This window comes from Pteropus medius, unplaced genomic scaffold (assembly GCF_902729225.1).
Source record: "Pteropus medius unplaced genomic scaffold, Ma_sr-lr_union100, whole genome shotgun sequence".
NCBI classification, from domain to species: domain Eukaryota; kingdom Metazoa; phylum Chordata; class Mammalia; order Chiroptera; family Pteropodidae; genus Pteropus; species Pteropus medius.
This window is the reverse complement of record NW_024349225.1, coordinates 9,010,458-9,034,060: the sequence shown is the minus strand read 5'-3', so window position 1 is coordinate 9,034,060 and position 23,603 is coordinate 9,010,458. Positions and strand designations below refer to the sequence as shown.

Genomic DNA, 23,603 nt, shown 5'->3' with positions numbered 1-23,603 from the left:
ACATTTATGAACTAGATTAAAGGATTTCCTCTCTTTATTTTAACATAGAAAAAGATACAGTAACCCGCTATATTGAGATATAGAAGTTCTGCGATCTTTCCCTGGAAGTATGTGAAGACATGGTATACACACGTTTTGATGGAGCAAAACGCTCCATCGAAAGGAAGCCGCTAAGTGAAACCTAACAGCTGTTATCTGTGGGAATGGCTAAGTCATATTTAGTTGATTCCTCCATTGCAGTAAAATATATAATCAGAAAAGGGAATATCTAATTAGAAACACACTTCTTAGAAAGATTAAAATATTTTTAATACGTATTTACATGTGCAACTATTTAAAATATTTTCTTCTGTTTTACAGCATACTTTTCAAGGGGAGTTCTTTGGTGGTTCTTTTTCTTAGAGTTGATCATTATGCGTTCACTTTTTAAGCTGATTTTTCTGTGAAGGATGTGCTGTTCATTCATACTTTATGCTCATTTCATATATATTATTTATTCAGAAATTCTGATCTATCCCTAGCCTTTTTTCAGATCTCCAGGTTTCACATGTTAATCATTCGTGCATCGACATTTGCTTATAATTAAATACACACTTATATACACACACTTATGCACACACATATATGTATGTAAATGCCAGTCTGGGTGTTTTCTGTTTCAATTAGTTCTTTTTTTAGTTATGTTGATTTGAGTTATTCCATTTTTTTCTTCATCATTTCTCAGTTATTTTTATGACACTGTATCTCAGCCAGTTTTGGGGGCATGAATTCACTTTGGCTAAATTTATTGGCACATACTCTTGCTCAGCATAAATTTGCTTATCTTTATGTTCTTAATAAATTCATGATCAATTAATTATTACTTAATCAGCAGTCAGTTAATTTATACACCACTCTACACCAACTGTCTTGAGAGTAGGGAGTATTTTTAGCCACATATAATATGTCTGGGCTATCCAAAAGCAATTTCTAATCCTGAAGACATGAGCTGAAAAGATGAACAAAACACAGGCCTTTTAAAATAATCTGATCTATCAGCACATTGTTCTTGCTCACTCTTACTCTCACATGGGTACTGGTTTTGTTTTGAGAAGCATCATTACCATGGAGCTCAGGCAGTTTAATTGGTAACCGGTTTCTGTCCACAGAATAAAGGCTAAGGAAACACCCATAAAACCTGCAAACTTTTATATTATCTGAGCAGTTTACTTTACAGAAGAATGAAAATAATTGATACTTGAGTAGCTTGCCTAAAATATTAGTCTGGGAAAGTCACACTTAAAGCCTGAGCGGTGAATAGTTTTGAGGGAAACAAGGGTTGACTGAAAGGAGGAGAGATCGCACTTTGACCATTCAGACGACATTGTACCCATGGAGTTGGGGTGAACAGGTTGGTGTAGGTCAAATCCTACTAGTGAGAATGGTTTCTGTGGCAAAAGTTTTTTTACATAGTACTTAATGTAAGCCATTTTCATGAAAATATAGGCTATTTTCATCACATGGCCCATTGGAGATGTTTTATGAAGTTTTGGCCTAAGATGGGAGATTTGAGACTGAAGTGCCCTCCCGAGTGTTGCTCTCAGCTTTCACACAGTCTCTTATTGGGAGTATGAAAAACTATATCCATAAATTTGCCATCTTACTTGATCCTATCATTCAAGACATTTTAAAAGGATTTATTATGTCTACTATTTTTAGAATCATTAAGTTTATAGGGATATAAATTTTATATGTTCCTGGATAGTTTTTTTTCATGTTCTATTTCATATGTCGCCTTACCAACCTGAGCGAGATCCTTTCTCTTTTTCCCTTTCTCTTCCTTTTTCCTTCCATTCATTCTTCTTTCCATTCCTTCATGACAGTCCTTTTCAAGCCTTGAACCTGGGCAAGGCCTAACAAAATTTGGAACTTATTGGCTCTTCCGTGTCTGGAGAGGCGATGATCTAAGAGAAGCCAACATAACTTCACCATAATGAGATGGATAAAAATATTCTACAGATTCATCCAAAAACTACCATTTAACAATATTAAATTATAAAGAAGTCTGACAGGTTTTTCATTAAGTTTAATATTGTTATCCCCAGATCAGGGATTCTCAGCCTTATCAGAGTCACTGTCCACTTGTCACAGCAAATATTTTGTGATGTTCTCTTTACCCTCTCCTGAAACAAAATTCATATGTGTGTGTGTATATCTATATCTGTCTATATCTGCATATCTGTATAATGTACATTTATACATTTACATCACACACTTAAAGTAATTATAATACCTTAAGTAATATAAATGAGACATATTAAGGAAAGTAATTTAGAATAAAATAATATGTATTTCAATATGTAGATGCTCAAGCGTGACTACTTTAGAAAACATTACGAAGTAGTTAGATACTTAACCTGTATACAGAATGACCATGTGATTGTGGCATAATGGTGTGCTTCACCGGCAGTTCAAATACCACAAGTGGTGTTGCCACTGGTTACATGATTTTCCAGAAAGGTAAACAACCTTAATAAAGTTCCAAACATAGCAAAATACCATCTTTATCTATTTATAGTTGGTAATTTCATTCCTAGAAATCCAGTGTATGTTAAAATTGTACAGAAATACCTTATGTTTCTGTGTAGAACAGATTTAAGTTTCAGGCTTAGGTAGTTATTTCGCCCACGCTAGTGTCTGGTAGGACATTCTCCACTACGTGGCATATCCATGCATTCTAAAATGCTTAACATGCATGTTCTTTTTCCATTCGCTTTCCCCAGGTCGGGGAGGAGAGAATTCTAAACCTCGACAGAAACCGCTGGTTACTGTAGTAACCAAAAACACCCTCATAAATGTCCAAAGTGCCTCCCAGGGGTGCACAGCCCCCATTTTGAACCACTGCCCTGGAGAAAGGTCAATGGAAAATAGTTCTGAGGGTTCAGTGTGCCTCTAGTCAGGCGTTTGCAGCCCATTCAGATAATGATGTTTATCATAGGATACATGGAACAAAGGAAATATAAAAGACCATCATCACATTGTAGTGTACATCTAAACATAGTGTTTGCCTTGGCTTAAAGTGTATAAACCTATCATTCTTCTTTAGGGCAAAAGATCCTAATCTGGGTTTGGGTACTCCCTGAAGTTACGAAACGAAACACATATTTGTTCCTTCTGGACAGATAGTCCTTAGTTTTGAGTAAATCCTTAAAAGACTCCCCTGAGGTCAGGAAGCAGTGTAATGAGGGTGGAAGGAGTCGTCCACGTGCTGTGACCCTTGGAGCTCAGTGACACCCTTGAGATTGCCGGGGGTGATGAGAGCCGCCTCACCTTTCACACTTCTTTCTTTCTTTCTTTTTTTTTTTTTGAGGCTTTTTATTTTTATGTGCTTTTTTTTTTTTTTTTAATGGCATATTAACCAAATCCAGTAAGTTTCAGGTGTACAATTTAGCAATAAGATACAACACACACACACACACACACACACACACACACACACACACACTGCATTGTTTGTTTACTGCTGTAGTTAGATTTCTTTCTGTCACTACATATTTGACCCTTTTTACCTCATCTACCTCCCCTCTCCTCCCCCACCCGCTACCCTCTGGTAACCACTAATCTGTTGTCCATGTCCATGAGTCTCTGTTTGTTTGTCCTGACAACTTTCTTTTGGCTAAAAGAAGGAGGGATTAAAATCCATTTTTAATCCATTTTTGAAAAACTCACATCTTTTGAAACCATGGAATTAAAACTCAGAAGAAAAGCTAACATATTGTCATCCAGTCTTTATCCTGCCACATTTCAGGAGAAATTTAATTACCAGATATCAGCTTTTCAGGATATCAGTTATATCAAGCAAACTTAAAAAAAAAAAAAGTAAATATTTTATATTGTAATCAAGTTTAACATTTGAAAAATTTTTAAATGAGAGAATTTTCTCTTTAACCCTACTTACCTTCCCTTCTTTTATTCCTATATGTGTGACCGTAGTTTGTATCCCATGAAAATTACTTTTAAGAGATGCAGTGACATTAAGACAGATTTTACTTAGTTGATTACAGCTTCTTCCTTTTGCTTGTTACTTATTCCAAGAAGTTTCAAGAAAAATCTTTGTTCCCTAACTAATGAGTATGATATGAAAAAAGCATTAGCATATAATCTTTTTCTTATCTTGGAAAATGTCAATAATATCCTTCAACTTCTCTTTAAATACTTGATTTATTTGCCATCTAAGGTTAATGTTTACCTGGTAATACAGTTTCCACTATATTAAGTTGGAAAATTCTAAAAGCTTTCATCAATTTTTGCTGGGACAAAAGGTGTACATACTTTTCTAACATAATCTGAATGATGTCCTAACATGCTTTCATGTGAGGATATCATGGGAATAGAAGAGTTAATGAGGACTTCTCTTACTAGGTTGGTACCTACATTATGAATTTCATAGGTTAGATGAAATTAAACTGTTTCTAGACCAAATTCCCTAAATGATTAGATTGTGTTGGAGATGAGTTATAATTAGGTCAGACAAGAAGTCTTGAACAGATAAACGAGAGGCTAATTAGTTTCCTAGTTCCACCGCTCTGGATTTAAGCGGTGTAAAGGGTTCATGTATGAACCCTTTGACTTTGGCATTTACTTTCCAAGGACAATTGCAGGCAGCAGCTAGTTCCTTCATGAGCTAAATTCAGCTCCTTCCTGAGCTTGTTTTAAAAAATAATCATCCATGCCAGAGTTCAGCTTCTGAGTTGCCTGTTTTCAAATCAGTAAAAATTATTGTCAAATCTTGATTGCTGTATATTGCTCACCTAGAGTTGCAAGAAGCTTTTAGGAAAGTTTTGCTGTTTTGTGTAACTTTCGACACTTCTGTGAGATAAGATAGTAAGAATAATGTAGTACAGGGCATGTTTTGTCAATAAGAAGGGTCTAGATTTTAGAGCTAATATCACTGTCTTGACTACTATCTTTGGGAGAACAAAATTTTCTTAATTGTTGTTTCAGTTTTCTCATTAATAAAATGCAAGAGAATGATCTTAGGTTCCTTTCACGTCCATGATTTTAACATGTATTTTTTTTGCCTTTTAGTTAAGTTATAAAAATGGATTATTCCCATTTAATCTCATTCATTTAAATTTGAAATTTTTTATTAACTTTTTAAAAAGAAAAGTCATGTATGAGTATGGAAAACGTAACACCTATAGGGGTGTAGGATAAAAAGGAAGTTCACTTCCTACCCTAGACCCCCCCCAGTTTCTTAGGCCTCAGTCCAGGAGTTAACCACTATTGCTATTGTATCCATTCAGAAATATGTGTACCCAAGCACATATGTATGCGAAAGCATGTGTCTGTCCCCTTACCACTTAAACACATTTATTTTTTACCTTATTTTTATCACATTTTATATTTACTTTAAATATAAAATTGGCATTCTTTTGAAGTAAATTATACATAAATGATAGCTATAATTATTTAATGCTAACTAAATTATTTAATGCAGTATATTTTGCTAGACTGTTATGACTCTGATTTTTATTAGAAAGTAGTTCATGCTCAGTACTTTTCTTCCATTTTAAAGATGATAAGGTATGTGATATTTCTGAACTTTCACTTTTTCAAACAACAGTAGGAATAGTGACAGCACTTTATATTTGATAATTTTTTTTTCCATTTGGTTCAGATGTTTAAAAACTTTTTTGTGTCAAAACCTTCCATTTCCACATGGCATAGAAAGAAAGCGAGGTGATACTTTCATGGTGGAAAACAGTCATTGTCTAAAAAGCATACAAGTTCAAGAAAGCTGTCAGAGCGAGTTACATAGTTGAAGCCTCTTGCCTCGTTTTGTCCAGACAGTCAGTCATCTAGGTCGTCACAGCCTCTCCGTGTGCTGTCCTTCACCTCTCAATACACTTTCCTTTTACCTATGCTGTTTTCTCCTACTGGCATTTAGTCTAGTGTGTTATGCAGTCAGATGAACACATTTTAATGTCACTCACGAAATACTTTAACATTTTTAATTCTCTCATAAATAAAATAAATCCATGTCACTTAACATTACACAGATGCCACTACTCTCCCAGGCTTCACTGGCTGACATTTCATTAATAATCCTTCACAGTTCTTTTTCCCCTGAGTAGACTCAGCTTCAGGATCTTTCTTAATATATGCTTTAGACAGCCAATACCAGCTTATGAGAGTTGGTAACCATGTACTATGAAACCAAATATATTAGTCATATTTTTAAAGGTCTGTTTGGGGAATTCTATCGGTGTAGGCCTTTATACAGAAAGCCAATCTAAATTTTGCTCTCTCCAGTATTTCCTTTATCTGAATATTTTAGTTTCTTAAAGAAACAGTGGGTAACATCAATAGTAATTTAGAGAACAACAGTGCCATGAATATAAAGTACATGATACTGCTTGAGCATTACTCAAAATTTCCATGCTATTGGAAAAAATACAACACCTGAGTTATACCTGCGGAAGCAAAAGGATTCAAGTGGTACCAATAGGCTTCGATATGATCTTTAGTTTTGATAGAACTGTATCCAGATCAGCGTTATTTGGAATAAAGTAATTATACTGTGATCTTGAATTATATCTACTGTCGATTCATATATTTTGAAGCTTAATTGTAGTCATTTGTCTATATCATTCATTCATTTATTCACTTATTCACTTATTCACCTACCATGTGCCAGAGACCATGTTATATTCTGAGGTTATAATGGTGAGCAGGAATAGACAGGTTCCCTGCTCTCATGGAGCTTGAAATTTGGTTAGTTACACAGACAGTGAATGTATAAATATAAACTGCTAAGTGCTACCAAGGAAAGGAACATGACCTTCACTAGGATATAAGGGAAGACCGCTCAGAAGAAGTGATATTTGAGCAGGAATTTAAAATGGAGGGGTCACTGGGAGAACATTCTAGTCTGAGGAAACAGCTTTGGAAGGGCCCAGTGGAATGAGGAAGGATAGTGTATCAGAAAAACTAAAGAAAGCAAACGATGCTGAGTGTGGAGGGTAAATGGAGAGTGAGGTAAGATGATTCCATAGAGGTAGGCAGGGAACAGGCCCACTGCTGTAGCACGAACAACTAATTTAAACGACCACAGAGCAGGATTAATTCTCAAGTATCCTGTAAATGCTTTTTGTAATTACTAATGGGTAATGCCGTATACTACAATTATGTTTTAGACTGGAAAAACACTTCGAGTCTTGATGTTCATCATTTCCATAAAGTTTCAAAGTATTTATAGATAAAACCTGAGTCTCATGTTATTTATCTTTTGTGATTAGTTTTCAGATTTTGTGCTACCCATTGTTTATTGAGTTTTGGCTTTAGGAACGTTAGTAATCTCACGACTTGTGTCAGTGATAAGAAAAGGATTTGAGGGCTTCTTAACACCAGTGCATTATTTCATCTAATTTAGACATTAGAGTACCATAAAAATTTAACTTCAATACAAGTAATGAATCAACATTAGAGAATATATAGGATTGAGTGGGAAATGTGGATACTAACCACTTAAAACAAAGACTGTGAAAATAAAAAAAGAATATTTTAATTTAGTATAATTTATGTGATATTTATAATGCAATGATAATCTGAAATGAAGACCTAAAGTAAAAAAGAAAAATTGTTAAAATTATTGTTTAGTGAAAGGAGGAAAAACAGTGTCTTTCTAGACAAGTTCATAAACATTTTTTACTCTGCGACACTTTGGAGACCTCCAAGTGATCTTTGTAAATGAAGCATTGCAAGTCAGTATTAAGCATAAACTGTAGGCAGAGGATTTTGCTCAGATTTCTGAAGGCTTCAATAAAATGAATTGTGAAGGCCTCAACACATGGCCTGGAATTTGGGGTTACAGTCCAGGATCGTTGGTCACACTCTTCTCTTCCCCTTCTTTGTTTAGGAGGTTATCACATTTATACATATGTATATTCATATATACTTATAAAAATCTGTTTTCGTATGTTTCCAATGAGAAGGAAAAATCTCTTGTTGAAAATAATAGTTTTTGAGATTGCTTGCCACACGTAATCTAAGTTGCTCTTTTTCCAGTTGAAGCCAAAATCTGGGTTCAGCTGTCAGAAGAAAAGGTGAATAGGTAGTCCGCTAAGAGTTCTTTATATGCTTGGGTATATTACTAGATTTCCTCTATCTGTGACTTCCTCTTTATGATACTTATAGATCTGGTGGCTTTATGAATCCTTCCAAGTCACTGCTCAAAAAGTCTGTACTTATATGGTATGTAGTGGCTGACAACTTGAACAGAGGAGATCATAATTAAAAGGGAACCTGGAAAATTAGAGAAGATTCAGAAAATAAAGTTCTCATTAACTGAGGGGTATTATGTGGAATCCTGTGCTAATTTTTTTCGTTTATCAATCTGAAGGACCCAACAACCCTACTAAAATGAAATTCAACTGCTTTATTATACTTTTACATTATTGATTTCATGGCTCATTAGGATTTTTAAATGCTCTACTTTCATATAGCCAGACTCTGTAATACCATAACACTGTTGCTGTTTGCCACATACTAAGTGTTTCTCATGTCTCTTTTATTTTGCTAGGTGTTTTGCTTATATTTGAAATTCTTACAACATATTTTCAGGATTGGTGTTATTTTGTTTGAGAAATGTGGAAACTGAGGCTAATGATGTGTTGGTGAATGTTTAATAACTGGCTCCTCAGGCAAAAAAGATGAAGTCCTAATTCGTAGCATTTGCTGATTTCTGTAGTATAAATGTGCCCATATGACAGATTTTAAGGCACCAGCTGACTTCAGATCAAGTTATTGAAAGGGACTTGGGAGGATGGATGGGCACCACTGGCTCTCCAGTGGTAAGAGCAGGCTCTAGCACAGCAGTGACTGAGGCCACTGAAAACACGGTTACTTTCCTTCGCTAAAGCCAAATTTACACTCACAGCAGTCTGATTCTAAAGACTGTACTCTACAATTATCCTTTTCTTTTCTGGTTAAAAAAGTACTGTCTCTTTAACTTGAGGAAGACAGAAAGACCTGGAAGACAGAGAGGGAAAGAGATGGTAAAGAGAAGGGGGGATGAGGGAAGGAGGAATAAAAGAGCTTTAAGACTGAAAATTTAGAGCAACTGATTCAGACCATTTTGGAGATGGGAAAAGAAAAGCAAGTCTTACTAAAGTGATAACTCAAATTTTATCAAAATAGGCAGCAATCTGCTGTGGTTTTATCACTCTCAGGAGGACACACAGCATACAGAAATGATAATAATGGTTACCACATCTCATGTGGGATTGTGTTCAGACAGCCCCTTCTGCAACTGATGGTATATTATCACCACTCCTATTCACACCAGTTTCAACCAATAACCACATCACTGCATACAAAAATAGTCCAACAAAGTAGCTAATGTAGATAATAAATATCAGTCTTATTCTCATGCCACAGAAAATAGCCATAGTTCTCTGGGGCTGAGAAAGAAAGCCAGATATGCTATTGTACTTTCAGCATTCATTTATAAAATTGCTTGTTATAAATAACAAGAGGGGAGAGAGGGTTTCAGAGTACATCTAGAAGGATTGTTCATTCACTTGAATTTTTTCAGAGGCTGATTATAAAACATTTATTAATCTGGATGCTCTGTCTACAGCAAAATCTTGTTATATGTGGTTTTAAAATATGTAAGGTGCCAGTTTAAAAACTTTTCCTATATGTTTATAACCAATCACATAAAAGCCATATATTTTACTGACGTATTCTAAGTTATCTTAGTAGTATTTAGCTTCTTTCATAAAATGTATAAAACTTAGCTTAACAAATAGCATACAGCAAGAAAGACAACACATTTAATAAATATTTTCTTTTCCCACTGTCGCAAAATATTTTCTTTTCCTACTCTGGTACCAAAACCTTGATACTGGAAGAAGAGGCGAAAGAAGGTGCCATTGCTACCCTAACCATAATTTTTAATTAGTTTCGCAAATGGAAGTATCTAAAATATTTATGCAGGAAAATATTAAAACAACCATGACTAGGTACTTTATTTTTAAAAAATTTTTTTCCTCTGTGTTTAAACAGCCATAGCTGACAACCAAAGATACTAATTGAAGCTGGAGAGAAGAAACCACTGAAATTTAATTCTTCTGGCCAATTTTCATATCAGATAAGAAATAGATCTATTCCCTTCTAAATTGTTGTATTTAATGGCATAATGTTATTTATATTACCTTACCATTATAGTGTCTTTAGATCCTGTAGTGGTGTCCCCAATTCAGTTTGTGATATTAGTAATTTGTATCTTTTTTTCTTGATTAAGCTGATTAGAGGTTTTTCCATTTTAATCTTCCCAAAGAACCAGATTTTATGACTGATATATTTATGTATTTATTTTACCATAAATTTTTAATGATAGGATAGTTTTAGATTTATAGAGGAATTACTACAGAGTTCCTATACACCCACACCTATTTCCCCCCATTATTAACATCTTCCATTACTAATGTACATTTGTCACAAGTAATGAACTCATGTTGATACATTATTATTAACTGAAGTTCACACTCTATTCAGATTTCCCTAGTTTTTAACTCAGGTACATTTTCTGTTCCAGGATTCCATCCAGGATACTACATTAAATTTAGTCATCACACCTCCTTAAATGCTTCTTAGCTGTGACAGTTTCTCAGGCTTTCCTTGATTTTGATATTGATAGATCTTGATAGAGTAATATTTGGATTGTGTGTATACTGACCTGTGTATATATACATATGAATAAATCTAAATATAACCATCTGTGTCTATAAGCTGAAACATAAGTTTATACTGACATCTCCAACTCTTTTATCTATTACCAGACGGATTATTCTACCTTCCTTCCCTGGTTTATTGGTAAACTCCCACTCCAACAATGAGAAACCTGGCCCCCACAATCTGCCACCCATTAACTTAATTGTTCATTCCAATATACACTTATGAAGGTTTCAGAATTGTTAATCCAGATCCCTGTGGGAAATTGGTTTAATCAATTAAAATACAGTGCTTATGTGTAATTTCTTTTACTTTTAGTCTTATAGACTCCATTAATTTCCAAAGTTACTTAGGGTAGCAGCTTTCCCTCCCACCACCAATAAGATTGTTTCACACATTCATATTAGAGGTAGGTTGTTTATCACATTCTGCTTCAATCCTGGAATCCCCTGGCTTCCCAGATGCTTAATCTGTTAATATGCACTCTTTTGTGTTGTAAAGTTCTATGGGTTTTGACAAACATATAATGTCATATATCCACCATTACAGTATTACACAGAAGAGTTCTACTGCCTTAAAAAAATTCCCTATGCTTTGCCTATTCAACACTCCTGCCCTGTGAATCCCATGGCAACTACTGGTCTATTTACCATTTCTATAGTTTTTGCCTTTTTCCAGAATATCATAAAATTGAAATCATAGATTACATAGGATTCTCAAACTGGTTTCATTCATTTAATAATATGCATTTAAGATTCATCCATGTCTTTGTGGCTTGATAGCTCATTCTTTTGTTGAATAGCCTATTGAGTAACTGCTACCTATTGAAGGACATTTTGATTGTTTCTTGTTTTTTGGTGATTATAAATAAAGCTGCTGTAAATATCCACGTGCAGGTTTTTGTGTGGACATAAGTTTTAAAATAGCTGTGCAAATACTTGGGAGCATGGCTATGTAAGACTATGTTTAGCTTTGTAAGAAATTGCCACAGTGCATTTCACAGCATTTGTACCATTTTTCATTATTACCAGCAATGAATGAGAATTCTCGCTGCTCTGCATCTTCACCAGCAATTGCTTTTGCCACTTCTTTTGAATTTTAACTATTTTAATAGGTATATGGTGGTGTCTTGTTGTTTTAATTTAAATTTTCCCAATGACAGATGATGTCGATCATCTTTTCATATGTATATTTGTTATCTGTATATTTGCCAAGGTGTTCAGATCTTTTGCCCATATTTTAATTGGGTGGTTTTTTCTTACCATTTTCTTACCATCGGATTTGAGGGTTTTTGTATATTTTGAGTACAAATCCTTTGTCAGATATGTGTCTTACAAATATTTCCCCAAATTCATGACTTTATTTTTCTTAGTGTCTTTTGAAGAACAGACATTTTTAATATTAATAAAGTTCTGTTTATCAATTTTTTTTCTTTCATAGATCGTGTGCTTTTGTTGTACCTAAAAACTCAACATTAAAGTTTAGGTCACGTAAGATTTTTTCCTCTTTTCTTCTAGAAGTTTCATAATTTTGCATTTTACATTTAGGTCTATGCTCTATTTTTAGTTAATTTTTGTGAAAGATATTTGATCTGTGTCTAGGTTCATGGTTTTACATATTCACAATCCGATGTTCTAGAATCATTTACTCATAGATATTCTTTCTCCATTGAATTGCCTTTTTGCTTTTGTCAAAAATCAGTTAACTCTGTGAGTCTGTTTCCAGGCTCTCAGTTCTGTTCCACTGAACTATTTGTTCTTTTGCCTATATCACAGTGTTTCAATTTCTGTAGCTTTACAGTAAGTGTTAAGATCTGGCAGTGTGATCCTCCATCTTTGTTCCTTTTCAGTATCATGTTGGCTATTCTTAGTCTTTTTCTATTTCAGAAAAACTTTAGAAACAGTTTGTTCTTTTCCACAAAGTAACTTGCTAGGAATTTGATTGGGATTATTTTGAATATGTAGATCAAGTTTTGAGAATTGATATTTTTCTAATAATGAATCTTCCAGTCCATGAAAATGGAGTGTCCTTTCATTTATTTAGATCTTCTTTGATTTCTTTCATCATTGTTTGGTAGTTTTCGCATACAGATTCTATACAAATTTTGTTAGATTTATGCCTAAGTGTGTATTTTTTGAGGGGATGAGAAGGGGAGATGCTATTGTAAATAGTATTAAATTTTTTTTTCTATTTCAATTGTTCCATGTTGATATATAGGGAAGAAATTTATTAACTTTATGTCCTGTGACCTTGCTATACCTGCTTATTGGTTCCAGATGTTTTTGTGGATTCTTTGTTTTTCTCCATAGACAGTCATCTGCAAATAAAGGTAGTTTGATTTCTTCCTTTCCAACTAGATAGCTTTTATTTCTTTTCTTGTCTTAATGCACTAGTTAGTACTTTTAGTTGAATGGTAGTGGTGAGAAAGCCTTGCCTTTTTTCTCATCTTAGGGAGAAACTGTCCAGTCTCTCACTGTTAAATATGATGTCAGCTATATTTTTTTTGTAGATGTTCTTATGAAGTTGAGGAAGTTTGGTGAGGGTTTTCTTTTTTTAAATTCATGAGTGAGTGTTGGTTTTTTTAAATCTTTGTGTGTGTGTTTTTTTTTGTCTTCAGATGATGTTATATCATTTTCTTCTTTATCTCGTTTATATATTAGGTTACATTCATTGATTTTCAAATGTTAAACTAGGCTTGCATGCCTGCAGTTCTACTTTGTTGTGGTGTGTAATTCTTTTCATACATTGTTGGATTTGATTTATCGATATATTGTTGAGCATTTTTATGTCTGTGATTATTAGAGATTGTTCTGTAGTTTTCCTTTCTTGTAATGTCTATCTGATTTTGGTATTAGGGTAATGTTGGTTTCATAGAATGAGCTAGAAGGTAGTTTCTCTGCAGTAATTTTTTATTGTATTTCGGACATTGTGACTTTTATATTGTTGAAGTTGTGCTTTTTGTTGTCTTCCTTTAATTACGACTGAGTTTATGTTTCTTTAGAATCAACTTGTTAGTTTTGAGGCTTGATGTAAAGCCTGTTGGATGGATTTCTTGGGTTAATTTCATCCTGGTGCCAGCTAACTTTTGGGAGATATAGGCATGTCCTTTATCTACTAAACAAGATTTCTTCTTTTTTGACTTGCGGAATTTCAAAATGTCTTCCAGTCCTGAGTGAGTGGTGAGGATTTTCCCCTATTTTTTTTTTTTTTTTGCCAGCAGTCATGAAATTTAATTCTACGCACAGACAGTTTAATTATGCAACTGTTTACAGCCATGCCACCCTGAACAAGCCCGATCTCGTCTGATCTCGGAAGTTAAGCAGGGTCAGGCCTGGTTAATACTTGGATGGGAGACCACGTAGGAAGACCAGGCATAAAAAATAAAAAAGTAATAAATAAAATAAAATAAAATAAAATAAAATAAATTATGTAACGAATAACTCAAACGGATCCTTGTGCAGATTTTTGGATCTCATTCTCTATGTAATTTCCTTTTCTCTGGTACTTTACCCTGCAAATTCCATCATCTCAATCTTCCTGAACTCCCTCTTCTGTCTTCTCAGATTCAGTGAGACTATTGTGCTCTGCCTGTGTTCCCTCTCCCTGTGCCAGAATTCAGAAATGCCTCCAGATTAAACTCCAGGATTATCATAAGGTTTATCTGATATGTTTTTCTTCTCCTAGGGGTCATAGTCCTGTGCTTCCTGTTTTCTAATATCTGAAAAAAACTTGTTTTATATACTTTGTCTGGTTTTCTAGTTGTTTATAGCAGAAAGGCAAGTTCAGTATCAGTTGATGGTCATAGGAGGAAATGGATGACTGTAGTTTCATTTTTAGCACAATATTAATTATGTCACCACAAAGTCTACCACTAAAGTCATTTTACTTCATAGATTCTTTAAAGTATTTCCTATCAAAAAACCATGTTTAAATGAAACCTAAAAATAGTAAAGTTCTTAAACTTACATTCTGATTCTATGTGTAATTCAATAAACATCTACGGAATATTATAATTTAGAAGGTAAATTACACTCAGTATTTACAGATATCTGTATATTAGCCTAAGCATGTACTAAATAGCATTGTTTTAGAGTGAAGAACTACAGGACTCACTAAAACTACCTAATTTCTCAATTTTATACCCCCCTAAAAAGTTATTGGGAATTGAGTGCTGTTCCTCAGATGTTTCTTCTGTTTTGATTCAGTGATTTATCTGGCACCAATTGTTAAAAAAAGAAACCCATATGGTAGTTAGAAGCATCCAAGATAAAGACAAATAACCATAGCAGTTATTGTCATCCACTTTAAATGTTGATTTATAGTACCTTTGCAAAATCTGGAGCAGTTACACAGACCTCAACTACATTTATCAACCATGAGTTACTATAAATGAATGATTCATAATATTCTCCAGAACCACTATTATATGGCTACATCATTATGACATAAATAAGGGACTTTCAGCAATAGCCATAATTATAGTTCTTACATTCACTGGTATGTATGTATAATCCCAAATATTTTGAATAAAAATTGATTGTCGTATGAGACTGTAATAACTAAGTCTTAGTCCAGTAGTAGAGTTACTTTGAAAATGTGGTTATGGGACTTTGTAGGAACTGGTAGGAATACTGACATCTGTCTGTCATTTTTTGAACTAATGATATGTACTAGTACTACATATAGGAGAAGGAAAGACCATATTGTCAGCTAGAGAATTTATCCCATCTCAAGTTCATACTTAGTATGAATTTAATTAAGAATTTAATTGATACATTTTTCTTGGCAGCTTTAGAATTCTTTCACTTTTCAATAAAGGTCATAATATCTCTGTTGCACTGTATGTTATAGTTATATTCAGTTTATAAATGGCACAAATATGTCATAAACCAGTGGTCTCAAAGTCTCACTATAGATCAGTAACTGAGCCAGTAAATTAAACAATTCTGTCTGTGAATATAGTCTATAACAGTTGTCTCAGAAGTGTGGTGTGTACACCCCTGGGGGTATACAAGATACTAGGGTTCAAGTTAAAAAAGCATTAACACTTCTATTGATATATTTTTAGCTCATTCTGTTTAAATTTATGTTTATGTTTTTCAGTGTACATAACATTATGTTTCTTCTAGATATGTTGAGGACAGCTGTTATAAATGATACATCTATACTGAATTGAATTTGATTTAATATTTTCTTTAATAAAACCAATAATTCAGAGATGGATAGATGAATATATAGATAGATAATATTGACCTAGCTTAAGCAACCTATCAGTAAATGGACAAATTTAGCTTCCATAGGTAGAAATGAATCTACAGGATATGAAAATGGTAAGGAATTTGGAGGTATATAGTCTTCTGTCTTGAATATATAATGAAGTAGCCAAACGAATGTATAATTTTAAGCGCTTTCCCCTCTAAGGCTGCTCAACTATTTTCTTTGTATTCTATCCCCAAGAGACTGGTTTAGGAGTGACAAGAAGTACAGAAGTCTGAAGTCCTAGGATGCTGGCATTGCCCTTGGGGAAAGTTCAGATCTTGCATCACTTCTTGGGTATGCACACATTTCCAGTTCCCACAGAGAAGCCGATCCCTGGCAGAAGGCAGATAGAAACAGCCAGACTGAGTCACAACTTGAGAATCAGAGAAATTATTTTTTAAAGGAATAAAGGCCCTTAGTGGAGTCAGATTTCTATAGCTAAACAGGAAGCAATGAAAAAAAATATATTTAAATCTGTATTATATTCGAGGGCACTCATCCCAACAATTTCATTTTATTCTGCCGTGACATAAATCTGTGTGGTTGGTTGCATGTGGCGGCTACCTTTATTGTTTCTCTTTCACAAACATTGACTGATACTCTTCTGTTTATCTTAATCCTACCTGCCAGCTGTATAATGCTCTTTAATATAGTTCATCGGATAAGCACAGGTCATGTATTAAGCGAATGTTAAGAACCACAATAAATGCCACAAACTCTCTTTTCTGACCTTTTTTTTTCCTGATTAGGACCTTATTTGTTGGAAAAGTCTTACAACAGCAAAATAAACAACTTTCGCTTGTAATTTTATGAGTCCTCTATATTTAAAAGAATCAGAATCAAATAATCAGCACTGCACTGGAAAACCGAAGACACTTCATAAAACTTAATTCTGTTTGGAAATTCCTTACCCTTTAACATTTTTTTCTTGTCTCTGGATCTACCTCTACCTCTACCTCTGTCTCCATCACTATCATGTCAGCAGCTAACACAGGTACTTGTTACATAACTTCTCTGCTTCTATTTAAATGTCCTCTTTGAGAGGGACCTACTCTTTGCTTCTTTGGGAGTAACAGCTTACATTGCCTCATACATACATGAGACATAAACACATTTAACTGAAAGCATTTGACGCAAAGGATGATTTTAAAGTTTAAATGTAGATATTTTTGGTTTAACATGCCTACCGGGTATTTTTCCGCAGCTCTATCTGCCGTGTCCAAATGATGAAAAATAAAAACAAAAATAAAAATAGTTGCGGAGGACACTGTAAGAGGTGGTACTTCTGATACTGTGGTTTGATTTAAGAATTTTCAAGGATAATTTTGACTCTACCAATTTTAGCTTCAATTATCTACTTTAAAACCTGACTTGCTCCTGCTCCCATTTCACACTCCGCAGATACACAGACACGATGCAGTTCCACCGTGGTCCATTTTTCGTTTGAGTGAGGTAAGGCTAAGAGATATTAAGTGACTTGCTTAGGGACAGTCAACTAGACAGTTGTAGGTGGGGCCAGCTAGACTTCCTTTTTTTTTTTAATTTTAATGCTCATATCCTAGCCTACAATCCAGGCCACTTCTCATTTGCCAGCAGTCAATATACTACTTTCCCTATAGTAAAGGTCATTAAATATTTACTATTTAATTAACTATATTTGAACAGCTAATTGTAAGTGATGTTTTCAATAATATGCAATATGGATTATTACAGGGGTTCAAAGTTACTAGGCTTGAGTTTGAATTATTGCTCTGCCTCTTGCTTAGTGTTGCTGTACCACTTAAAACTGGTGCTTCAGTGTTTATTGTGTCGCTTTTAGGAGTGAGCCTCGTTTTCTTCATCTATAAAATGAGAATAATACCTACCTCAGAGAGTGCTATGAGAATTAAAAAATAAATAAAACTGTAGAACATGATAGGCTTTCAATTTAAGAAATAAAGTTGAATCTTTAATGCTCAAAAGTTTTTTCTCATGTTGTGGTTCTCATTCTTATTGATTTTTAAAAAAATAAGTGAATAGTTGGCAAAGGTATCATAAATGCCTAAAAATCTATTGCTTTGCAAATTTGGGGGTCATTTATACTCACTAAAAACATGTTTAAAAAAACTGTAGCACTGTAAAGAAAGGGAAAAGTCGAGCCACAAAGTAAGAGATCTTTGCAACGTATAAAACAAGAACTAAAATAAGAACTCTCTCATCCCGTCGTTTTCTGGCAAGCAGACTGGTTTCCATTTTGTCCTCACTATATTTCATATGTACTTATATATGTGGACTCACCAACCCGTCTTAGCAAACTGTGAGGCCACTGGGCCAATATAGAATGCATTGTTACCTATGTCCAATCCTTAGCACAACTCCGAGAATACAATAAATGCTTTCAAAATGTCTGTTGAAGTAGTCGAAGGAATGGTTTTACCTCAGCAGTATTTTGAACTCTTTCTCACTTAATATTCATAATGAATTGTAAAGTGAGGAAGTACTGTGCTATATAGTTTCTGAAATCCTTTCTTCTAGATTTCTAGGATTCTAGTACATGTTGAGATGGTCTATACTTTGTAAAAGAATGTCTAAAATGGAGTGACCTGTAAAATTGTGGAAATCACCAAAAACTAGCAGAGGAAATGTTCAACTGGTTCAGTTCATCACAAGGTAGTAGTAGGCATTCAATAAGTATATTTGTTGAATGAATGGATGACAAAAGAATTCACCCAACAAATAATATAGTTAACCATAACAAGCATAAATAACAACAGATGTGAAAACAGCATTTTCAGATTGCTGTCTTTATGGTTCTTCTATGTGAGCTCTATGACCTACTAAATGCTCATGCCACCTAGCACATATAGCAGGGGAGCTGAAGAACTGCATGCTGGTGATGGTTGTCTGAGGGAAAGGATGGTTGAAAGAAATGAAGAAATTTAAGGTTATTACTCACATGCCTGAGATTTGGCCTGGGAAGTGAGCACATTAAGATTGAAGAATGGGTAGAAAGCCCCTGGTCCTTCATTGAACTTGGCCACTACATGCAAATGTCACCTCCTGGGAACCTGATAATAAACCTCTCATAGTGTGAAGAAACATTTTACAGCGTTGATGATAACTGAAAAATGATCTACTTAGAAAGGATAAGTTTTCTCTATTGAGTTTTCTTGAAGTCCAGCACAGCTGGGTACTATGTGGTGGGGTAAGATGCTGTTTATTTGCTGTCAGATGGGTGAAGGAACATACCTCCTGCTGCCTTTTCGGTGGGGTGGGATGGGGGTAGGGAAGAGCATGATGGACCAGGTGAGACGATGAAATAAAAGAGAATTGATCATGTGGACTTGCAAGATTGGCCGCTGCTGGTGGGCTGTTTGCCTGCCCTGTGGGGTTCGGTAGAAACGTGGCATTTACCAGTGGTCCACATGGCTACCATTAACAGGACATGGCCCATCACATTTGCAGGTAGATACAGTTTGAGAAATATAGTTTGAGTTTTTTTCCCAGTAGGACATATACCATATAAGAACAAGAATAAAAAAAAAGCAGGGAAACTGTTAATTTTTAGATGACAGAAAAAAATGTCGACAACACTATAATTGTAGTTTAAATTGAGATTTAAATGTAGGAATTACGTTGACATCTATATCGACAAATAATCTTAGAATATTGCCACCAGCTGTGAACTATACCACTTAAGAGTGATGTGGTAAATTTTTGGTTGTAATTCCTGGGAGCTTATCATAATAATACATAATAATATGTAAAAGAAAGGCTTGAAGAATAATCTCATAAAAGACATCAAATATGTGAGGACTTTCATGAAATGTATGGGATTTTGAAAAATCCCTTGTGAGAACCAATTGAGAAAATGAGATCAAAGTTAGAAAGTGATCATCTAGCCTGGGCTCCTCATTTTTGGTGGAATTGTCATTGTTTTGATCCAGAGTATCAGTTCCTTTGTTCTTATTCCAGAAGGTGGCTGATTCACTGAGAATACAGGAAGAATCTGATGCAGAGGAGCTTGGGCTCCTTCCCATCACCCAGACTATAACTCACTGGAATTTACTGAGTGTATGACTGTCATCACAAATTCCTTATTTGCCTGATGATGTGGCTATACTTTCAAACACGAGTGCAAAAATATGAGGGAATTTTTTTACTTTTAGTTGATTCATGTCAGTACTATTTGTTAACGGCCCTTTGAGATTTAGGGATTTCAGCCCCATGAATAGAGATAATCGGTAATCCTGTATTTCCAGGGGCCAAACACTTCAGAAGGTCTTTCAGCTCCTGCCAGAACAGCGCAGCTTAGGCTCTCAGTGCTAGGACTGGCCTGGCTCGGTGTTACCTTTTCTTCCTGGAACTAGATGTCTCTTACCCATCTGCCTTATCTTTATCATTCTCCTTGAGTCATGCTGACTGCGGTATGTCTTCTACCTGACCATTTAAATATCATAATTTTGAAGTACTTGAGTCTTATTGTTATAATAAGGATTATATTTAGACATAATCAGTTTGGATTTAATTTATTTTTCTGATATCCTAGGTGGAAGCTTAGATTATTGATTATAGATCTTTCTTCTTTACTAATACATGCATTCAGTGTTCCTCTAAGCACTTCTTTTGTTGCATCCCACAGATTTTGATAAGTTTTACTTTCACTTATATTTAGTTCACATTTTAAAAATATTTTTCTTGAGATTTCTTCTTTGCTTACTGCGTTTTTTAGAATTGTGTTGTTTAATCTCCACATATTTGGGGATTTTCCAGCTATCTTCTCGTTATTGATTTCTAGTTTAATTCCACTGGGGTCTGAGAGCACACATCGTACGATTTCTAGGCTTTTAATTTAAAGTGTGTTTTATAGCCCAGAATGTGATCTATCTTGGTAAACGTTACATGCGAGTTTGAGAAGAATGTGTATTCTGCTGGTGTTGGATGAAGTAATCTATAGATGTGAATTGTGTCAGGTTGAGTTCAGCTGTCATTACTGATTTTCTGCCTGTTAAATCTGTCCATTTCTGATAAAGTGCCATTGAAATCTCCAGTTTATAATAGTGGATTCATTTATTTCTCCTTGCAGCTCTCTCAGTTTTTACCTCATGTAGTTTGATGCTCTGCTATTAGGAGCATACTCGTTAAGGATTCTTGTATTTTCTTGGGAAACTGACTCCTTTATCATTATGTAAAGCCCTTCTCTATTCCAGATAATGTTCCTTGCTCTGAATTCTGCTCTGCTGAAATTAATATAGTTACTTTGGCTTTCTTTGATTAGTATGTTATGTGTTTTAGCATGGTATGTCTTTTTCCATGCCTTTTAATATATTTGTGTCTTTACATATATATATATATAATTTTATTTTTCAATTTCAATTGGCAGTATTATATTAGTTTCAGGTATACAACAAAGTGACTAAACATTTACATAACTGAAAGTGATCACCCCAATGAATCTAGTACCCAACTGACACCATGCATAGTTATTACAATATTATTGGCTATATTCCTTATGCTATACTTTACATTTTCATGACGATTTTATAACTATTTTGTAATTCGCACTTCTTAATCCCTCCCCCTTTTTTACCTACCCCACACCTCTCTCTCATCTGGCAACCACAAAGTGTTCTCTTTATCTATGAGTTCGTTTGTTTTGCTTGTTTATTTTGTTCTTTAGATTCTGCATGTAAGTGAAATCATACGGCATTTGCTTTCTTCTCTACCTTCTAGGTCCATCCATGTTGTTGCAAATGGCAAGATCTCATTCTTTTTTTTTTTTTTTTATAGCTGAGTAATATTCTATTGTATATATGTACCGCCTCTTCTTTATACATTCATCCATTGATGGACACCCAGGCTGCCTTCATATTTTGGCCATTGTAAATAATGCTGCAATTAACACATAGATGCACATGTCCCTTTGAAGTAGTGTTTTAGCTTTCTTCAGATAAATACCTAGAAGTGGGATTACTGGGTCCTTCTTTGTTTTAATGTCTGTTTCGTCTGGTATAAATAGTGCTACCCCAGCATTTTTTTCATTACCGTTTTCATAAAATATCTTTTTCCATCTCTTTACTTTCAGTCTGTATATGTCTTTAGATCTAAAGTGAGTGTCTTGTAGGCAGCATATGTAAGGGTCTCGTATTCTTATCCATTCGGATACCCTTCGTTTTTTGATTGAAGCATTTAATCCATTTACATTTAAAGTAATCATTGCTAGATATGTAATGATCGCCATTTTATTATTCATATTTTTTTCTCCTTATTCTCCTCCTCCTCCTCCCCTCCTTCCCCTCTCTCTTTCCCCTTCTCCTCCTCCCCCTCCTCCTCCTCCTTGTCCCTCTAACATTTCTTGTAGTACTGGTTTGGTGTTGATGAATTCCTTTAGCTTTTTCTTTTCTGGGAAAGCTCTTTATCTGTTCTTTGATTCTAAGCGATAGCTTTGCTGGGTAGAGAAATATTGGTTGTAGGTCCTTTCTTTTCATCACTTTGATTATTTCATGCCAGTCCCTTCTGGCCTGCGAAGTTTCTGTTGAGAAATCAGCTGACAGTCTTATGAGAGCTTCCTTGTAGGTAACTAATTGCTTTACTCTTGCTGCTTTTAAGATTCTCTCTTTGTCTTTAACCTTTGGAATTTTAATTATGCTGTATCTTGACGTAGGCCTCTTTGGGTTCAGCTCATGTGGGGCTCTGCACTTCCTGGGCTTATATGTCTATTTCCTTTACCAGGTTAGGGAAGTTTTTCATCATTATTTCTTCAAATGGGTTTTCAATTCCTCGCTTTCTCTCTTCTTCTGGTACCCCTATGATGTGAAGTTGGTATGTTTGATGTTGTCCCAGAGGCCCCTTAAGCTATCTTCAATTTTTTGGATTCTTTTTCTAGTTGCTGTTCTGATTTGGTATTTTCTGCTACTTTATTTTCTAAATCGCTGATTTGAGTCTCTGCTTCATCTAATTAATCTACTTTTGATTCCCTCTAATGTATTCTTCATTTCAGTTACGGTATTCTTCATTTCTGACTTGTTCTTCTTTGTTTTCTATCTTTATTTTATGTTTTCTATCAGTGCCGCAGTGTCTCCTAGCCTTAGTAGAGTGTCGTATGGGGCCCAGTAGAACAGTCTCCCCAGTCACCTGAGCTGTGTGCTTCAGGTATGACCCCTGTATGGACTGTGTGTGCCCTTCTGTTGTAGTTGCGCCTTGGTTGCTGTTTGCACATTAGTGGGAGGGATTGATCCAGGGGCTGATTTGTTGTGAGGACTGGCAGTTGTCTACAGTGGAGGAGCTGTTGTGCAGGGGCTGACCCTACAGAACAGAATTCATGTTAGCAGAACCCTCATGCCTGCTCAGTTTGCCCTCTGGATGTGTCATCTTCAGATGCGACCCCTGGTAGTGCGCTGGCTCCATTTGAAGCTGATCACCGGGCGTGCAGGCCAGGGTCTCCTGGGAGAGGCCCTGCCATAGGCCAACTTCAGCCTCAGCCTGTGCCCTGCCCGCTGCCACCTGGCATGAGCCACCAAACAATCCGCAGATGGCCACTACCCACACTAGGCTGGATGTGCCTCGAGAGGCAAAGCCATGAACCCAGGCCAGCTGCCACTCGTGCTGGGCTTGGGGCTGCTAGCAGGAAGTATGGGGTACACCGA

At 35.2% G+C, this 23,603-nt stretch overlaps 1 protein-coding gene and 1 pseudogene across 2 annotated transcripts in view; both read left to right on the top strand.

Moving 5' to 3' along the window:
• RASAL2 (RAS protein activator like 2) overlaps nt 1–23,603 on the top strand; it is a 246,775-nt gene that overhangs the window by 40,531 nt on the left and 182,641 nt on the right. The gene's annotated exons all lie outside the window — the stretch shown is intronic.
• LOC120617801 (uncharacterized) lies at nt 13,984–14,102 on the top strand (annotated as a pseudogene).